At 44.7% G+C, this 21,914-nt stretch overlaps 1 protein-coding gene and 1 pseudogene across 1 annotated transcript in view; both read right to left on the bottom strand.

Annotated features, from left to right (window-relative positions):
* The window catches only part of LOC124615289 (very long-chain-fatty-acid--CoA ligase bubblegum), a 192,541-nt gene that overhangs the window by 113,061 nt on the left and 57,566 nt on the right, over positions 1-21,914 (bottom strand). The gene's annotated exons all lie outside the window — the stretch shown is intronic.
* LOC124617056 lies at positions 4,210-4,327 on the bottom strand (annotated as a pseudogene).

Below are 21,914 nucleotides of genomic sequence, written 5' to 3'. Positions count from 1 at the left end.
AAAATCGAATATGGAAACGAACTACTCAGTAATGTTTGGACCGTTTTCAAACGAATCAAGCCCGTTTTTTGTATCAGTTATTTACTGTGGATGAGATGCTATAATGGACTCAACAATAAAATTAGGGGTTAGGGGGTGTAAACGAAAAGCCCAGATCCAAGAAAGGTGATGTCAACTTCATCTGACGGAACGATGAACGCCAGAGTCCCCTTGGAACTAGCAAATACTACACAAGTCTTCTGGACTAACTGGATAAACAAGGTCTCCATCGCAAGAAAAAGAAAAGCAAAATTCATCAAACCAATGAATGTTCATCTTAAGTGCTCTGCGATTGGGAAAACTAAGGTATTTTCAAGTAAGAATTATTCAAATGTGCTCGCTCTTCACCTGATTTGGCATTATCTGACTTTCATCTACTTCTGCAAAGAAACTTGCTGCTTTAATTACTCAGGCAGGTGAATAATTTGCCATTCTTTCAGGGTTGCCCCTCGACAACAGAATCCACTCGGTGGAATGTGGGACGCAATGACCGTAAGCGGGCTACATCGAATGTTCTCGGTTTTGAGAAACACAAGCGCAGTAATTTTCTCTTGCTCTTTTATAACTATCCACGTTTCCAAAGCCGGACGTTAATCGCGACTGCCATTTTGGCGCAGTTAGAGAGGTGTAGGCTATGTGCTGGCGACAAGTTGCACCCTCTCTTTTCGAATTCCCATCGACAGCAACAAGATAAACATGGCACTACACTACACATGCACTCGTCACAGTCAACTACATGAAACATGACTCCGCGCGTAATCCACACAAGGGCCATAAAGTAGAAACGTGCGCACCATGTCGTGAGTCACACACGTCTACCATTAAAAACAAGTTCCTTACGCGAATGGGACGAGAAGAAACCGTAATATCTGTTGCAATGAAAAGTCTCTTTAATCTACACATGACTTTGATTTGTGGCATACAAGACTGTAGGTTAGGACGAGATCAGACAGGGGGAGCTCAACGCGGGCTGCAGCGCCGGCTGGTGACGTCGGCAGGTGACTGGTGACGTCACGGAGCACGCCACTCGCGCCGTTTCCTGCACGGGGTCTGCCACCGGCTTCCTCTGGGCGTGACTCGCCGTGCCGATGTCACGTCAGCACGTAGGGCACGGAGGTCGTTGTAGATGCCAGTAAGCTATACATAGAAGTTATTAATTCTTTCAAAATAGTTGGTGTGGCCCAAATGCACCTCGCGTGATTCACTGCATTTTGCATCGCCACGCCAATTCACTGCCCGATCGGGTCGATCGCGTTTGTCGTGCTATAAGGATTTGGTAATGCATTAATAGTCTACGAGCTGACAGGTTTGTTATGCCAACTTTCGCGTTCCATTATGTAACTCTTCGACATAAACAAGCAATACATTTAAAAATGAGTTATGTTTGACTCGAAGCCAAACGTGTGAAAAAGATTAATTAGCAGGAGGAATATTTGATTTAAATAAAAATCGAAATTAATCGCTAAGTTTAAAAATAACACAGTGAAACATGCGCAAGAGACAGAACAGCAGAATGGCAGGATTTGCTGTCATGTCACATGTAATATAACAGTGAAGGACGAGTGTAAATTTATTAAATTTATTGTATAGGTCTCAGATTCACTCGTTCGTTGTACATTGTTTGTGGTCTATATGGTTCAAATGGCTCTGAGCACTATGGGACTTAACTCCTGAGGTCATCAGTCCCCTAGAACTTAGAACTACTTAAACCTAACTAACCTAAGGACATCACACACATCCATGCCCGAGGCAGGATTCGAATCTGCGACCGTATATGGTCTGTATTATATTTCTGATACATTGCAATATATATATATATATATATATATATATATATATATATATATATATATATATATATATGTGTGTGTGTGTGTGTGTGTGTGTGTGTGTGTGTGTGTGTGTGTGTGTGTATGTGCAAGAACAGGGTTATTATGACTATATGCGTGAAGTGAAGAAATTTTGGGGTAAACCAGTGCCGAGCGTTAACAGTTTTCTGAGTGCATTTTGAATGCAGCTCGTTATTTGATTCACCCTTTGCCGATCTTGGTAATCTGAAGTTTGATCGAGAGCAGTAAACATAAATTAATAGGCCTATTCCAATGGCGAGGTCGACAGATACATAACAGTCTGTTCCAAATAGATCTTTACAACTTTGATCACGTATTTTTCAGAAGTGGGGATAGGTAAAAAACTGCGGTTTGCGGCATAATGTTCACACTCTTACGGTATAAGGTTTTTTATTTTTTATTTGTTTTTTTCCGTTAGTTATTATCGAAAATGGTTCTCGCTACGCATCCCCCTCCTCCCCCCGCGCACGTTGTTTAGAGTGGTTTATAGAGAACAAATATGACATCCAGGCCCAGCAGAATTTTTGTACACGTTGCACAACCACACCACCATCATGTCTGACCATCAGGCTGTGGTACACGAAGATCAAGGACTTTGGTAGTGCCATGAAGAGGAGGAGTTCTGGGCGTCCGAGCACGAGTGATGCAGAAGTGGAACGGGTGGAACAGGAGTTTATCTGGAGACCAACAAAATCAGTTCGTCAAGTGTCTCGACAATTGTGATTACCACCAGTCACGAGCAAATGGTCCACACAGGTGACTGAAGGTACATGCTTTTAGGGTGCAGCTGCTGTATGCGCTTCATCTTGGTGACATACCAAAGCGTGATGCATTTGTGACTGAGATTCTGCTTCGCGTTGACGATGGCGTACAATACCTAAATTGTGTCAGGGAAGGTAAGCCGACAGAATGTGAGGAAGATGTGGAGCTGTGAACCCCCCTCCCCCCTCCTCCCCTTCTCCTCTCCCACTTGTGCGCGACAGTCCAAACGTAAGTGTGTGGTGTGGTGTCTGCTTCATGAGTGTGTGGTGGGACCGTTTTTCATTAGAGAGGCTTCACAACAACGACTGTTTGTCTAGTCGTATCGGAACAGTTTGCATTTCACAGGTCGAGCAACTGCAGCTTGACATAATGCTGCTCCTCACTGGCTCTCGATATTTTAGGAAGGTTTGGACAACACATTTCCAGGTCAGAATGAGATTTTCACTCTGTAGCGGAGTGTGCGCTGATGTGAAACTTCCTGGCAGATTAAAACTGTGTGCCGGACCGAGACTCGAACTCGGGACCTTTGCCTCTCGCGGGCAAGTGCTCTACCAACTGAGCTACCCAACCACGAATCACGCCCCGTTCTCACAGCTTTACTTCTGCCAATACCTCGTCTCCTACTTTCCAAACTTTACAGAAACTCCCCTGCGAACCTTTCAGAACTAGCACTCCTGAAAGAAAGGGTATTGCGGAGACATGGCTTAGCCACAGCCTGGGGGATGTTTCCAGAATGAGATTTTCACTCTGCAGTGGAGTGTGCGCTGATATGAAACTTCCTGGCAGATTAAAACTGTGTACCGGACCGAGACTCGAACTCGAGACCTTTGCCTTTCGCGGGCAAGTGCTCTACCAACTGAGCTACCCAAGCACAACTCACGCCCCGTCCTCACAGCTTTACTTCTTCCAGTAGAGCACTTGCCCGCGAAAGGTAAAGGTTCCGAGTTCGAGTCTCGGCCCGGCACACAGTTTTAATCTGCCAGGAAGTTTCACATTTCCAGGTCATTGGACTGACAGAGTACGAGCTATTTCGTGTCCACCCCATGGTCAACGTACATAGCCCCGTTAGATTTTTTTTCCCTTTGGGGTTTTATAAAAGACATTGCTACCAGACGCTGGTGCGGGACCTGCTGGAATTGCGAGCTCACTTCAGAGCAGCAAATGAACTCCTTAATGGTGCTAGGCAGGATACGGGAGGATCTGGAACATTGCGTAGATATGTTGCGCGCTACACATGGTGGACACAATGATTTCTGTTAAACGTCTACAAAAACTTTAGGTATGTCTGAACATTATGTCGCAGATCGCGCCTTTCTCCTATCTCCATTTCTAAAATATACATGCAGCACAACAGCAGCACTTCGTATTCACACCACAATCGGCTCATCGAGACCATCCGACCGCCGTGTCATCCTCAGATGAGGATGGGGATAGGAGGGGCGTGTGGTCAGCACACCGCTCTCCCGGTTGTTATGATGGTTTTCTTTGACCGGAGCCGCTACTGTTCGGTCGAGTAGTTCCTTAGTTGGCATGACGAGGCTGAGTGCACCCCGAAAACTGGCAACAGCTCATGGCGGCCCGGATGGTCACCCATCCAAGTGCCGGCCACGTCCGACAACGCTTAACTTCGGTGATCTGACGGGAACCGGTGTATCCACTGCGGCAAGGCCGTTGCTTGAAATATACATGATCAAAGTTGTAAACATCATTTTGGAACATCCTGTATGTATGCTTTGTAATTGTATTCAAAATAGAGACGCTCGTAACGACAAAGATTCGTGATTAGCTGAATCTTAGATGAGGCGTGTGTTGAATATTAACCAGCTAGGCAGTTCAAAGCATTGCATTACACCGAGATACTCTTCCGTTTCATACTGTGTACCTCTCCACCACCCGCCTTCATACTGGGACAGGACTCCAACAGGTGGTCGTAATAATGGGACTCAACCGTTTATGTTGTGCTAGCGTTTGTACAAATGGCTTATGTAGAACAGCGAGATATTACGGCGCACAATTTTATTCCCCGTCAGATTCCCTCGGTGTAGTAGCGCATGCATAGTAACGCAGCCACTTGATATCGGCCAGCCTCCCCTCTCTCTGAGCTGAGAGCGGCCCGCGTCCCGCTAATCGCGCAACCGGCGGTTAGTCGCGTGACCGCCCAGCTCCGTGACTCGGAAGCGGCCATCCGGCCAGGACAGCGACCGCGCTTGGCGCTGCGGCTATTAGGCGCTCCAGTCACGCACCACAAACTCTGGACGGTTTTGTACCTTCGCAGGCTTTTGAGGTCTAGTTAACTTTCAATAACCGTGTCAGATCTTCCTCCCTACTGCCACGATTAACATGAAACCGTAAGGATAGAGGAGACGGATCCAGGGTTGGGCAATGGGTTGGTAGATACTGGGAAGGGGGGGGGGGGAGGAGAGGGGGCAGTGTCACCGTTTGTTAGTGCCTCTCCTCTCCGCCGTACCTAAATACAGCGTGTACCTAAATTCCCTTTACAGACGCCGAGGACTTACAGTGGGGACCAAGGCGCTTAAGTTTAATATAATAATTCATATACGTTTTCCGACTACATACAAAATACCACAACACAAGTTCAGATCTCCCGCATTTTCGGCGCCACTGACTTGGGTGTTACGTACTTCATTCACCGATCACCTAATGTCCCATGCCCACTACAGGTTTATTTACAATTCACCCAGTTTGAGCTTTCTACCTGCTGTTGTCTTTGTGGTTTCTGTTCTTACTGTACTACTGTCCCCGCCCAGAGAAGTTTGTATCTGCTCCCATACTTGTGGTCTTTGTTCTTACTATAGTACTGTAAAGTAGTAATCATCCACTACAGTACAGAATGCAAACTATACGTACATTTAATTTTTAGTGTGTTGCTGTCGAACATGGTGAACTACACATTTACGGAATGATATTATTGTACGGCGAAGCTAGGTGCAATGGGAAGGCCAGTCGTAGTTGTATACGGAGCGTTTTTCATACCGCTAGACACCTTCGCACTTCCTCTTTTCTACGGTATACCAGCGGGCGTCGGAGACATGTACATACACCATTAGCAAGGCCGTCTGTTTGTGTTCCATGGCGGCGCCGCACTCCGGAATTTGAAGCGACTGTACGCCCTGCAGTGGAAGAAGACGCGATGAAGAGTATCAGAAACATAGCAAGTAGAATGCGTGCCACCAACCTGTCTGGCGTGTTCTGCATGAGTAGCAGGTACACATGTACGACATCCAGAAGGTACAGGCAGTGCAGCCGCAGAATTTTGCTACGTGTGCCTACTTCTGCAGGCGGTTCTTGCACCTTTGTGTAGACAATCCCGACTTCCCAAGGCGGATCCTTTTCTCGAATGAAGCTAGGTTCACCAGGGAAATAATCTAAGTTTCCACAACAGTCGTGTGCGAGCAAATGAAAACTCGCATGCTGTGTGTGCCCATCAGTTTCACGAACGTTACAGTCTCAACATTTGGGCGGGGGTTACTGCGTGGATTAGTGACTACGTCATACTTCCACATCTCACGGGTGCCTCGTACTTGCGATTCGTTCACGGCATACTGCATGGACACTTGGAAGATGTGCCACTGCATGTGCCTGAAAACATGTGGTTCAAGCATGATGCCACACTACCTCATTTTTCGCATTTGGTCAGAGATCATCTGGACTAACGATTTGGCCAACAGTGATAGTTCGTGGTGGCCCGATTGCTCGGCCTGCTCGTTCTCCCGACTTGAACCCACTGGACTACTAACTGTGGAGTCCTTTATTTACAATACCTCTGCAGTGTCCGAAGAAGACCTACTCGTCTGAGCTATGACTGTGGCGGATGATGTAGAACCAGGGATTGGGGATTGTGCGTACTTTAACATGGTACAGAGGTACTGTATTTGTATTGACGTCGGTGGTCGTCACATCGAGCTGTAGTTGTAAGGACCCAGATGACTGGTAGCAGCCGGCCGCGGTGGCCGTGCGGTTAGGGCGCTTCAGTCCGGAACCGCGTGACTGCTACGGTCGCAGGTTCGAATCCTGCCTCGGGCATGGATGTGGGTGATGTCCTTAGGTTAGTTAGGTTTAAGTAGTTCTAAGTTCTAGGGTACTGATGACCTCGGATGTTAAGTCCCATAGTGCTCAGAGCCATTTGACTAGTAGCAGGAGTCAGAGAGAAACATGTGTCGTGGTGTTTCCGTATAGTGGGACAAAGTTTTCAGACTTGACTTGCTATGCTAAACTTGACCGTCTTGGTCTCCACTACAAGTCCTCAAAGTCTGTAAAGGAAATTCAGTTACACCATGTACAACTTGTTGTCACCCTCACTTTTAGCATACTGCACGTCACGCCCACACACACACACACACACACACACACACACACACACACACACACAGTGAGCTACTGATTATCCGGGTTCAGCAGACCTGAGGTTGCACAGATAACTGAAAACACGAATAAATCAATACGGACATATTATAACCGGTGAAGTGCTATTTACTGTATTTACAAGATATGATACATATCACATTTCAAAGTCCACTAGACTACTTACGGGTTACGCACTGGTAACCAACCGAAAGAGGTGGTGCAGTGGTGAACACATTGGACTTGCATTGGGAGGACGACGGTTCAAATCGGCGTCTGCCCCTCCACGTTTAGGTTTTTCGTAGCGCCCCTCAATCGCTTCAGGCACATGCCGACACGGTTGCTTTGAAAGGGCACGGCCGATTTCCTTCTCCATCATTGACCTATTCCAACAGTGTGCTCCGTCTCTAACGACCTCGCTGTTCTTCCTTTTTTGTCTTTCAAAGCATTGGGTTGGTAATTATCAGACTTTAGCTCCTAAGGACAGGGCTACGCAAAAATGTAGGCGGGAAATCGTCCTGGAACATTTCAAATGGGTAGAGTCCCCACATTTATTTGTACATGAAATAGAAAACAACGGGCAAAAATTTCAGCCGTGCTTCATAATGGGACTGATGTCCGCATTGTCTTCCATCTGTAAAAAATTAGTCACATGCGTAAGTGTATTCTAAATGAAAATATCCGCTATAATTATAACGGAATACTTCTAGGTTCTCCTTTGTCTTCTTTTTTCCAAAATCGACGAACTATGGACCTTGCCGTTGGTGGGGAGGCTTGCGTGCCTCAGCGATAAAGATGGCCGTACCGTAGGTGCAACCACAGCGGAGGGGTGTCTGTTGAGAGGCCAGACAAACGTGTGGTTCCTGAAGAGGGGCAGCAGCCTTTCCAGTAGTTGCAGGGGCAACAGTCTGGATGAATGACTGATCTGGCCTTGTAACACTAACCAAAACGGCCTTGCTGTGCTGGTACTGCGAACGGCTGAAAGAAAGGGGAAACTACAGCCGTAATTTTTCCCGAGGACATGCAGCTTTACTTGATAGAGTCGCATGGAGAGTTGCATCAAACCAGTCTCAGGACTGAAGACCACAACAACAACATACGCAGATAATCTGAAAACTAGATAACAATTATTATTTGTCTGTGTCAGTGCTTAGTAAATCATTTTAACATGAACACTTAGAAATTTCTGTAATGTCTGTCGGTAAAATGAGGAGGATGAGCACTCTAGAACACATCAAATACTAAAGGATGATTAAAACATTGGTGTCGACGAAGACACTGTCGTTACCGCAGTTTAAACTGTGAAAGAAATAATTTGGAAACAGTCGTCCGAAAACAAAATTTTCTGTTGATTTAAGGGCTATAATAGCAAGAAACTCACACAAATTTGACAACGTTGTAATATAAGACATAAAATTCAAGTGAGCAGTCACCTTTGACAGTATTTCACTTAGTGCTACATCTGTGAAGGGAAGTCAGCAGAATACGACTGTGTGAGTGCGTAAAAGGCAGGGAATCCCGTGTCTTTCAGTAATTCCCGCCTGCGTTCCCCCACACAGTTAGATAGTGTCCTGTGTTGACCATAGCTTATAATTTTTTCTAATCATAGCCACTCTCTTTGTTTCATGCTATTTTCTTTCCTGTACGTTATCTGAGAAATTTGAAAATTGGTCTATGTAAAAACGTACTTTTATTAAAATGACCTGGGGCGGAGGGGGGGGGGGGGGGCGTCATGACTCTCGTCGTGTTCCCCCTTAGACCCACTGTACTGCCTGTAAATAAGTAGTGTGTGTCCCCACCGTCTACAAGACCATTTTAAGTAGAAGCTGAATCACCCTTCGATGCGGTAGCGTACAGGAAAGAATGCTACTGAAACAGGACAAAGTTGTTAACACTATGTCAAGGAACTCTTGCGTAAACATCCTGTTCTCAAACACGACATTTCCCTATTCCAGTGAATGAACCACTGCATATGTGTCGGTCTAAGGCGCTGCAGTCATGGACTGTGCGGCTGGTCCCGGCGGAGGTTCGAGTCCTCCCTCGGGCATGGGTGTGTGTGTTTGTCCTTAGGATAATTTAGGTTAAGTAGTGTCTAAGCTTAGGGACTGATGACCTTAGCAGTGAAGTCCCATAAGATTTCACACACTTTTTTTGCACATGTGTCAGTGAGCGAAGAGTTTCGATAAATGAAAAAGGGCCATTACAAATGATGCCATTAAATATGGAACAAACCCTGGGTAAGACGTGGATGGGACAGTAAATAGACCGTTTAATTTTCGAAGGAGATGTTCACACCAATTGCTTAAGAGAACTGTGGAAAACTTATATCTCGATGGCTGGACGGAAATTTGATAACATCTCCCACAAGAAGCGATTTAACTGCCTTGATCACAGAGCCAAACCACTGGGTAAGAATTCTGAGCGCTGGTATTGGAAGAGAACTACACGAACCGTCATGCGAGCTGCCCTGATGTCAACAACAGACACTTTTGCTAAATGTGAACAGCAATCTAATGCCAAAAGCAAACTGAAAGTGTATGCTTCCGCTGGACATCACTATTCTAACTGCACATCTGACACACCGCACGGATTCCGACATGCTTACTAGCAGCTGGGAGGTGCGATCATCATATTATTGGATTCCTAAAGCGAGCACAAAATAAACAAGCACTGGACCACGCATACAAGAAATTCGATGCTTCGGGGAGCGCAGGTCGTCTTGTAGCAATGCTCCACGTCGGCTTAGACAACTTGCTCTCGCCAAGGGGTACATCTCTTGAAACACTGGGCCCAGAAGCTACAGAATGCATACAGAGACAGTTATTACAGCCGGCCGAAGTGGCCGTGCGGTTAAAGGCGCTGCAGTCTGGAACCGCAAGACCGCTACGGTCGCAGGTTCGAATCCTGCCTCGGGCATGGATGTTTGTGTTGTCCTTAGGTTTAACTAGTTCTAAGTTCTAGGGGACTAATGACCTCAGCAGTTGAGTCCCATAGTGCTCAGAGCCATTTGAACCATTTGAACAGTTATTACAAAAAGGATTTACTACATACAAAAAGAAAACAATAACAGAAAATCTCATCCTAATGCCCTGAGTGCAATGTGCACTCAGCCTAAGTCTTCATTGTTCGTTTCAATTCTCTACGTGGGAAGAAGTTGTCGAGCAGACATTTCGGTGGTCTTCAGCCTAAATTGTTCTTTTTAGAACATCACATGTTTCAGTTGTCGAACGTGTTTTGTTTATTTTTGGATGTGAGGTATTTGTGGCAGGTGTAGGTTTTCCATGGGTTTCTGCGAAGACGTGGTTTGATGCGTAATTCGAGCTGGGGAGAATGACTATCAAGGGCTTGCCGATATTGGTACAATTTGAGGAAAGAATGGTACATATATAAATTATTACAAGTAGTTTAATTTGTCAGTTATTTAAAGTCGAGCAACTGCCTGGCTGCTGCTCTTCAGGCATTTAAAAGATAATTTACAGACATATAAAAACAATTATATGACAACATATGATGGTTAAATACCTATCATAATGATAACGGCGTGTGTGCTTATACAATCAACGGGAACGATTGTGATGAGAACTCCTGGTAACTGTAGGGCAGGTATTCGGGTCGGTACGAGATTAAAAAGAATGTTCTATAAGAAAGTTACATGTGTAAGCTGAAACGAAATAATAAATGGAACATAGGTGATTTAGAGGCTTCATCCGGTAAGAAACAGTCCGGGTAGGTTATGGTTTACAAGATAAGTAGACATCAGAATGGCCTGGAGGAGAAAGCAGTTTGAATTGTCGTGGGAAAGGATCTGCGATGTCTGCAGATAGGGAGAAGGTGAGAAGTGCTGGTTTAGGTGCAGCAGATGGCCAGGGTTTACAAGGATTGTTGGTACAATGGGTTGATGGGTTTCGAGTTTAGGAGTATTTAGGACAGGCAAAATAGTATTTGTCTATTACAGACTTTTTTGCATGGTTAGTAAGAAGGGTTTCCAACTTAGTTTTTTTCCAGTGTTAACTTCGGGATCTTAGTGTTGTACTGTTGGTTGTGGACGATTAGAGGTGCTGAAATTATCCTATAATTATTACCTGAGTTCTGATGGAGAGGTACCAATGGTTAAGTCAAGCGCTGAGGTTCTTACAGAGGAGTCTGTAAGGTACTCCCTACTTGCAGATAAGAGCGCATTTTACTTTATTTCTAGTTTTGCTCCTTCACATACGTCAAGTGAATGTATCAGCGCTGCAGTACGTATGGAGTAAGGAGTGAGGGAAGGTTCCCAAGCTGGTCAGTAGTTGGCCATCTGGTGCTTTCAGAGCCAGTGGGATGAGGTGCCGAGGCAGAAAATTGGAAATTTATGGGAAGATCTTATGGGACCAAACTGCTGAGGTTATCGATCCCTAAGCTTACACAGTACTTAACCTAACTTAAACAAACTTACGCCTAAGGACAGCACACACACCCTTGGCCGAGGGAGGACTCGAAGCACCGAGGCACAAATCGTTCGTGACGTCAGCAAAGAGATAAGTAGGGAAAGTACATGTGTTCTGGCGCGAACCAAGTAATTGTTATTAACAAATGTTTGCTAACAATGGTTCAAATGGCTCTGAGCACTATGGGACTTAACATCTGTGGTCATCAGTCCCCTAGAACATAGAACTACTTAAACCTAACTAACCTAAGGACATCACACACATCCATGCCCGAGGCAGGATTCGAACCTGCGACCGTAGCAGTCGCGCGGTTGCTAATAATAGTTGCGTTTTGCCACTCAGACAATATGAGGAGTCTGTGAGTCATAAATACTATCTTCCAGTAATTTTACAGTGCCAGGAAACGTCGATATTAATAAATAAATGAATAACTTTGGCATAACCGAAGATGTACGATCTGAGATCATCAGTCCCCTGGACTTAGAGCTACTTAAACCTAACTAACCTTAGGACATCACACACATCCATGCCCGAGGCAGGATTCGAACCTGCGACCGGAACGATCTGATACGAACTATACCGATTGTAGGCTCAAGTTACAGATTGTGCGCCATAGTCGGCAGTTGTCGATAGGGTAAATTTCGATCTAGTCATGCGGTGGACAATGCTCTCGTACTATTAATAGTTAGTTTATAAACATTGTGAACAAATTGATTTTACGGTGTTTCTTAAATAATGGCAAACCGTGTAAAATTATTTGCAAACAGTAGAAAAATAAAAAAAATATTTCTTCCTGTTTCATTGCTTAAAACATAGACAGTAGTATTATATTTTCAATATCCGACGGTGTTGTTACGGCTCTGCAAGGTGACATAAAACTACGAGAGTATCTCCACATAACAGATAATAAGAATTCCTACGCTGCGGCGCACTAACTCAGTTCAAGGACGGACTGGCTTAATTATCGCAAACCTCGGGTTGAAAGATTGGAGAGTTATACGCCCCTAATACCGCTATCTACGGACTCACTGGCTAGATTGAGACATTTCTGAATGTTTAGTACGAGTAGGGGTTTCTTGCAAGCCTAAGACACAGGCTAGAGGCAGTTCATAGTCCTATTACCAACGTGGATGCCAGTATGCTGTCTATTCTGACAGCCTCGTGTGTGTGTGTGTGTGTGTGTGTGTGTTTCCGCTGGCGTTGTGCAGACGCACTCGTGGCGAAGCCTACGCTGCTGACGTTCCGGAAGCGGCGTCTGCAGCAGTCCAGGGTCGAGGTCAGCGTGTTGCCTCACTTGTTGTGCACCATCAGCACCCCCTATCTCGCGTCAGCAAAAGTTCCGGCTGTTGCGTCCTGCGTCAACCGCTCCAGAACGATTCTTTCCACGGACTTTTTCCGTCTCCGCACCGGCGAACTTCGCTCCCAGCGTGTGCTGCAGTCTGCGTGGACTGTGTCCCTGCAAACCACGCGGTTTAAAAGCAGACGGTTGCAGCCTTATGGCTTCAGTGCCACTATGATGTTGCGAGATCAATAGCACGGTGTCCGATACGATGTTTACATCCAGCAACAGCGTTACAAATCTGCGGCAGGAAATATTTTGCCTAATATTCCTCTCGATAAATTTTACCGAAACCATGGAAAACGCATATCCGAATGACCAGTCGGAGATTTAAACCCTACTCGTACCAAACTGGAGTCAGGTGCGTCAATCTTTGGTTGTTTTAGATTGTCTTAAGTGCTGCATGGAAGCGAAACGCGAACCATCTGAAAAAATGGTTCAAATAGCTCTGAGCACAATGGAACTTCACATCTGAGGTCATCAGTCCCCTAGAACTTAGAACTACTTAAACCTAACTGAGCTAAGGACATCACACACATCCACGCCCGAGGCAGGATTCTAACCTGCGATCGTAGCGGTAGCGCGGTTCCAGAACTTAGTGCCTAGAACCGCTCGGCCACACCGGCCGGCCGAACCATCTGAAATTTGGAGCAGAAGGAACCGGAAGCATTTAATCTGTGATGCTATCGGAGACATAAACAGTTAATGGATAGAAAAAGTTCGAAGAGAAGAAATAGCGAACAGTAAAGGTGAGGAAAATAATATGTATGATGGTGCTTTTTTGTGGTAAGTTCCTGTGGGACCAAACTGCTGAGGTCATCGGTCCCTAGATTTACACACAATGTAATCTAACTTAAACTAACTAACGCTAAGGACAACACACACATACCCTTGCCCGAGGGAGGACTCGAACCTCCGACCAGGGGAGCCGCGCGAACCGTGGCAAGGTGCCTAAGACACCGCGGCTACACCGCGCGGCAGCATGTATGGAAGTCCAAAGGAAGGGACAGGTTATTGCGAGAGACACTACAGCATTCGGGAATAGTTAACTTGGTGGCGGAAAGATGTATAGACGGAAGATAGACTAGAATAAGAAAAAACAGATTAGTATCACTGGAGACCCTGAATACTAGTTACGTGCAGTTTCAACAGCAACTGCACATAAGCGAACGTGAACTCTTCAGTGCATCTATAGAAATGTCTTAGAGTGGTATTTGCGAGACAGACGCTGCTTTCTCTTTCTCTGCCAGTTATCTGAATTGTTGTTCTCTGACCAACTGTGACACTTCAGATCGTCCAGAGCCCCATACACCTGAATTTTTAAAACTCAGTTGTAAGATATCTTCGGATGATTTTTTCGCACATATAATTAGTACCTATTTAACTGAATATTCATCAAACAAAGGTTCTCGCCCAGCAAGCGGTGGCTGTCTCTAATACCCAAGGCAATGAGATACTGATTTACTGCTCTGTACATTCATCAAATGTCTCATTGCAGGTTGATATGCTATATTTTGAAATCGAGTTTCTTTATAGCTTAGTTCCAGATTTAAGTTCGTCTCGGGTACATGACGGTATAAACATTTTCGTAATATTCCTCGGTATACAAAGCATAATCAATGAATAATATCATTCACGTATCATTTACTACTGCCCAGGTAGGTTAAAACTGCAGCCTTCTACACAAGCTAAGTATACCGATGACACAGGAGAGATTCAACTAAAAGCACTTGTACCAACTCGACATTGTCGCTAACAGTTTTTCTGTCTCTTTCTTTTTTGAGCTGACGGCCAACAATGCGCGTAGGTGGAGACGAAGAAATCGTTGTTACGGGTGATTTGTTGATTCTGTACTAAGGGGAACAATGCGTACAGAGTTATAGAAACAGCGTCATTGGTTTGTGGAAGCTGTACCCCTCGAACGAGATGAGGGACCAGTTGGAGGTGTTAGCCTGCTTCCTCTGCACACAGCACACGGCGCTCAGGCACTGCCGCCAAGTGCCCGCCGCATCATACGCGACCTCGCGGGTCACGGCCCCCTGGCGCGAGGCGCCTCTGCAACGGCGCACAACACAAGCAGTCCTCGTGTTGAGCAGCGTGTTTGCATCTTTTAGCACAGTTGGGCAGCACCTAGGGCCGCATATGTACCTGTCTTATGGATTGGTAACATAGTACCGGTTGATCAAAAAGTCAGTATAAATTTGATAACTGAATAAATCACGGAATAATGTAGATAGAGAGGTACAAATTGACACACATGCTTGGAATGACATGGGGTTTTATTAGAACCAAAAACATACAAACGTTCAAAAAATGTCCGACAGATGGCGCTTCATCTGATCAAAATATCAATATTAGCATAACAAAGAAAGACGAAGGAAAGATGATGTTCTTTACCGGATATGCTCAATATGTCCACCATCATTCCTCAACAATAGCTGTAGCCGAGAAATAATGTTGTGATCAGCACTGTAAAGCATGTCTGGAGTTATGGTGAGGCATTGGCGTCGGATGTTGTCTTTCAGCATCCCTAGAGATGTCAGTCGATCACGATACACATGCGACTCCAGGTAACCCCAAAGCCAATAATCGCATGGACTGAGGTCTGGGGACCGGGGAGGCAAAGCATGACGAAAGTGGCGGCTGGGCACACGATCAGCAAACGACGCGCGCAAGAGAACTTTCACGCGTCTAGCAATACTTTTTTAAATTTTTTTCAGTTCTAATAAAACCCCATGTCATTCCAAGCATGTGTGTCAATTTTTACCTCTCTATCTACATTAATCCGTGGCTTATTAAGTTTTCAAATTTATACTGACTTTTTGATCACCCGGTACATTACGAGCTTCCAATAAACTAGCTATAGTAACGGTTCGATAAGCCGCCTGCTGGCCACAAAGTGCTGACAGTTGAAAGGCGGCATAAGTCGGAACACTTCGTGTCGACTGGTTTCTGTTTCAGATTGCTGCCACTGTCGGCAGCTCCGAATTTATGACAGTTTCATTGCGTGACAAAATGATGTGTTGTCTGTGTGAATGTGTGCTTGATTGAGTAATAACAGTAATTGCACTATATTTTAATTTATGCAACATGAGACTCGGTCACAGAAGTTTACTTATGTTTTAATGTCATTTTAACTACTTATTGCGTTGCATTACCACAGCCTTTATTTCGTTTCATATTCCTTGTTACAGATATATAGGGTGGTCCATCGATCGTGACCGGGCCAAATATCTCACGAAATAAGCGCCAAACGAAAAAACTACAAAGAACGAAACTTGTCTAGCATGAAGGGGGAAACCAGATGGCGCTATGGTTGGCCCGCTAGATGGCGCTGCCATAGGTCAAACGGATATCAACTGCGTTTTTTTTTTAAATAAGAACCCCCACTTTTTATTACATATTCATGTAGTACGTAAAGAAATATGAATGCTTTACTTGGACCACTTTTTTCGCTTTGTGACAGATGGCGCTGTAATAGTCAAAAACGTATAAGTACGTGGTATCACGTAACATTGCGCCAGTGCGGACGGTATTTGCTTCGTGATACATTACCCGTGTTAAAATGGACCGTTCACCAATTGCGGAAAAGGTCGATATCGTATTGACGTACGGCTATTGTGATCAAAATGCCCAACGGGCGTGTGCTATGTATGCTGCTCGGTATCCTGGACGACATCATCCAAGTGTCCGGACCGTTCGCCGGATAGTTACGTTATTTAAGGAAACAGGAAGTGTTCAGCCACATGTGAAACGTCAACCTCGACCTGCAAAAATAATGAGGCCCAAATAGGTGTTTTAGCTGCTGTCGCGGCTAATCCGCACATCAGTAGCAGACAAATTGCGCGAGAATCGGGATTCTCAAAAATCTATTGCACCCTACCATATTTCTACGCCCCAGCAATTGCATGGTGACGACTTTGAACGTCGTGTACAGTTCTGCCACTGGGCACAAGAGAAATTACGGGACGATAACAGATTTTTTGCACGCGTTCTATTTAGCGATGAAGCGCCATTCACCAACAGCGGTAACGTAAACCGGCATAATATGCACTATTGGACAACGGAAAATCCACGATGGCTGCGACAAGCGGAACATCAGCGACCCTGGCGGATTAATGTATGCGGCATTATGGGAGGAAGGATAATTGGCGCCCATTTTATCGATTGCAATCTAAATGGTGCAATGTATGCTGATCTCCTACGTAATGTTCTACTGATGTTACTACAAGATGTTTCACTGCATGACAGAATGGCGATGTACTTCCAACTTGATGGATGTCCGGCACATAACTCGCGTGCGGTTGAAGCGGTATTGAATAGCATATTTCATGACAGGTGGATTGGTCGTCGAAGCACGTTCACCGGATCTGACGCCCCGGATTTCTTTCTGTGGGGAAAGTTTAAGGATATTTGCTATCGTGATCCCCCGACAACGCCTGACAACATGCGTCAGCGCATAGTCAATGCATGTCATAGTCAATGCATGTGCGAACATTACGGAAGGCGAACTACTCGCTGTTGAGAGGAATGTCGTTACACGTATTGCCAAATGCATTGACGTTGACGGACATCATTTTGAGCATTTATTGCATTAATGTGGTATTTACAGGTAATCACGCTGAAACAGCATGCGTTCTCACAAAGGTACGTGTATCACATTGGAACAACCGAAATAAGGTGTTCAAACGTACCTACGATTTGTATTTTACTTTAAAAAATCAACCTGTTACCAACTGTTCGTCTAAAATTTTGAGCCGTATGTTTGTGACTATTACAGCGCAATCTATCACAAAGCGAAAAAAGTGGTCCAACTAAAACATTCATATTTCTTTACGTACTACACGAATACGTAATAAAAAATGGGGTTCCTATTTTAAAAAATGCAGTTGATATCCGTGTGACCTATGGCGGCGCCATCTAGCGGGCCAACCATAGCGCCATCTGGTTTCCCCCTTCAAGCTAGACAAGTTTCGTTCTTTGTAGCTTTTTCTTGTGAGGCTTATTTCATGAGATATTTGGCCAACCTGTATGCCACATGCGAAGATGACTGTCTGTATAACGCTCATCCACGAATCCATGTTACTTCCGTTTGATGTTTGTACCATAGCAGCTGATCGGTACGAGTCGCGCACTCCCGTCAATTCCCATTACGGGAAGACAAACAATAAAAAATTCCCCCTGTCACATCGTCTAACCCCGCAGTGGCCGCGCTACTTGCTCCTCTACCCCAGAGCTAAGCGGCCAACTTTACACACCTCACGGCCGAAATCACCAACATCAGTTAATACATGAAACTTATTCGTAGTTGCGAATATGAATTACCATCAGCTGTATAATGGCATGACGACAAAGAAAATTTGTGCCGGCCAGACCCAAACGTCAATTTGTCGTCAACTAAGTGTCTACAGCCTGTACTCGTACATCCGTTATGTACATTCCAGAACAGGGAGACATTTTACTTCCAAGTCACTTGCTGGTGTTGGCTGACAAATACGATATTACAGTGCCTATGTTATTACGATCGAAAGATCCTTCCGATTGTATGCATATCCGAAGGAACTTTGTATCGTAATTCGGAATAATATAGGCACTGCAATATCGTAAGTATCAATTAAATTTAAGGACATTAGTATCTCTGTATACGCAGTTTGTTACTGAGCAGGAAAATTACACTCCTAAGAAGCTCGTAATATTATTTGACGTTTTTGATTTGGCTATATTTTCAAAATACGGCTGAGAACCGCGGGCCGTACGAATACTTGATTAGTCGCAAGTGGCTTCAGTTTGATGAGCATCATTCTGGGAGCTGCATGCCAAGTGAGGCATGGACCAGACAGTAATAAGAAAAAGTTATCTCTGTCAGTGACACAATCTTTAAAACACACTGATGGCCATAAAAGGAGATGCTCCGAGAAGGACAAGGTGGAGTGCGATCATTGTTGGCAGGTAGCTATATGATAACAATACGAAATGATTAGACTTTCAGCTTTGAAGAACCAACGTTTATTGCGCTACATGGCCACAAAACGCTTATGTTACTATACCGCCATGCTTCTGAATACAAGCGTCCGGAAGTCGCGGCAAGGCATTATACTGGTCACGGATGTAATCCTGAGATACTCCATTCCATGCTGCTTGCATCTAAGCGTGCAGTTCCCGCTGATTGGTGGATGGAGATGGAATCCTGATTTCAAGCTCCATGGCGATCAGGTGACGCGACTTGCAGTGCCAGAGTACGCTCGAGCGTTGTCCTGTTGAAATAGGCCATGGGCGTGGGTCTTCGGTTTCAGGATCTCCTCCGAGTACCGAACGGCCATCACGGAGCCCGTTAAGAGCTGTCAGCGTGCTCCATCGGATACCGCTGCCCACGCCACCAGACCAGTCTGGCGCGACATCTGAGGGGTGCCCACAAATCGCTTTTCGTGGCACTCTGCACTGCGTATCCAGATACGGACCTGGTGGCCGTCGCCTCCAAGACAGAAATGGGACGCGTTATAAAAGATGTCCGTCATCAGGCGAATCTGCGTAGGTACGAGTGGCAGGCCTCGTAACGGTCGGCGTGTGCCGAACCCTCCGTCGTGCAGCGGCCTGCAAATGGTACTAGCACTTAACGGGATATTGCATAGAAGGCAGGATAGCCTGCTGAATTGCCCCTATTGTTGTTGGATCTGTTCGCTCGTGGAGGACATTCCATCGGTTCTTCCCCCTTGTTATGCGTATCAGACGTCCGGATCCTAGATGTCTTTCATGCGTGCTTTTTTGCATACATTGTCTCCAGTAACGGGGAGTAGTGTGGTGCACAATATAATGACAGGAACATTTAGCCTTTCGCAGTCTCACGATGCGGCCCCTTTCGAGGTGGTCTAACGGAGCACCCTGCTGTTGAGTGTGTCGCCTAGGCACAGCGCTAGGTTAGTTGATGCTCTAATGACACTATCCTCTGTCGTACAGTTTATTTGCTACAGTTCATGTAGGAAAACGCTGTTTTGACTATTTTGGCTAGTCTCCGTTTTCCTGTCTGCACCAGCAGACACTTCTAGCCTGTATGCTTTGAGCTATAACCAACGTGATAAAAAATTATCTGTTGGGGAGAGATCCGAAAGAGCAATCCGGTCTTGCAAGAACATCTCTGTGATGGATCAGATGGTCAAGAAAGGTTTCATTGAAACGGTGTATCATTGGCCTCGAGGAGTGTGCAGGAGTTCCAAGCTACCGCCAGTAAATTCGGATTCATATTGCCAAAGGATTATCCTCCAAGAAATCCAGCAACAGATTTAGACGAAACTGCAGATATCGTGCGTCTTTACGTTGGTTAACTAAAATAAATAAAGCAGTCATTTCCTTATCAATGATAGCGCACAGCTCAGATTTCACGTAACAAGCAAATTCTACGCAACTCTTCTCTGCTGCTTTCTACGGACCTTCCCAGTTTTGTTAGTCATTTTGATTTAATGACGATCTTAAACACTCGAACGAACTCAAGCATGCCTCAGCTGAGAATTCTGTAAGCAAAATACTTTGCAGGAACGACACCGTTCCTATTGCTTCTTCCAATCCGGAGAAGTCCGTTACAAATGTTTCACCTAATTTCTTCATATTAAATGATCGGTAAATAGAGGTGTTTAGCGATGTTAGTGGGTTCAAATTTTGTTTCTGGTTTCGTAATAAAGCAACCTCGCACGCTTCCCTGGAGCATGTTTCCTTTCTGTTTTTAGTATCTCATATTTCCTTTCAATTATCATCATTTGGCTTTACATAGAGTGTATTATATTAACAGAATACGAAAATTAGTAATTAATGTTTCTTAACTTGATAAAATCAAGGAATGTGACAAGACTGTTCCTCAGTTAGTATGTTCGTTGAGTAAGAAATTAACGTCTGAAACGAGAGCAGAAAGGGAATTAAAATAGATTGAGAACATTTCATATCATTTTCCAATAATAGTCTTGGATTTAGGAGAGAACGTGTATATAATGCTGAAAGCACTGCAAGTTGCAATCAAAGAGAAGAAACTGAAGGTAAAGACTAATAAAAGAGCTCTGTTGCTAGTAGGTACAGCTGGTCACAAAATTACTGCAAGCGTCACACGTGAAGCATCCAGTATTGAACAAGTGAGACATTTCTGAAGAAAGCAGGTGTGCTGCATAAATTATAAAGCTGATACCTCTTCTTAAACTTGTGTTCTAGGACAAGAGATGTCTTTTATTGACAAAATCTATGAATAGGAAATGAAAGACAATCCGCAGGATATTTTGTCTGGAGTGTGCTGTTCTCTGGAAGTGAAAATTGGACAGCGACGACAATGATAACACGTTAGAAGCGGCGGAAATGTGGATGTGGAGGTGGGTTATCAGAAAAAAATAGATCCACAGGAGAAGAGAAACCAGGAAGAAACGACTGTAGAGAAAGGCAACTACTCGAGTAAATAGGGAGAGAAAGATAAAACGTATCGATGACAGACATCAGGTAGCAGGGGCCGACATATAACCAGCAAATAATTTTTTGATCATCTGAAGGCCACACTGGGATAAAAAACTGTCAATTAATGAGAGGCGCGATACAAGGACCCAGTACAAAATGTGATGTAATGGATTGGAGTAGATGAAGAAAGCTTTCTGTGAAAATTGAAAGGTACAGTTTACATAAAACTGAGGAGAAAAATTCGGAAAGTATATAAATTTGAACAGTGGAAAAACTAGTGAAGAAGAAAATGAAATCAATTAAAACGTGATACTAAAGCTGGATGTTAACTGGACAGACAAAGTACGGAACAGAGGTTGTTCAGAAAGAACAGTGAATTATTAAATGTAGACCCTATGATAACCGTTACCAGAAGAATGAACACATTGGTGGTTTGCTAATAAGGCATCCAGACACAGATAACTCGACACTGAAAACAACAACTCATGAGAAAATCTTTATTGATTTTCGGGATATTTCTCAAATACTCCCGACTTCGGCTCCATACGCAGAGTATAAAATTGTGTTATTTCACCCCAACAATGCGCTATGTTGTGTTCAGACTACGGGTCCGGTTTCCTAAAGCCAAGTCAAAGGTAAAAGTGTACTACACCTAACAGTTCTATTATTTTAAGAACAGCAACTAGCTGACATAGGTGACGCAGCCAAGTACAG

Source organism: Schistocerca americana, chromosome 5 (assembly GCF_021461395.2).
Source record: "Schistocerca americana isolate TAMUIC-IGC-003095 chromosome 5, iqSchAmer2.1, whole genome shotgun sequence".
Lineage (NCBI taxonomy): Eukaryota > Metazoa > Arthropoda > Insecta > Orthoptera > Acrididae > Schistocerca > Schistocerca americana.
The sequence above is the reverse complement of the archived record's forward strand: the minus strand, read 5'-3'. Positions and strand labels throughout refer to the sequence as shown.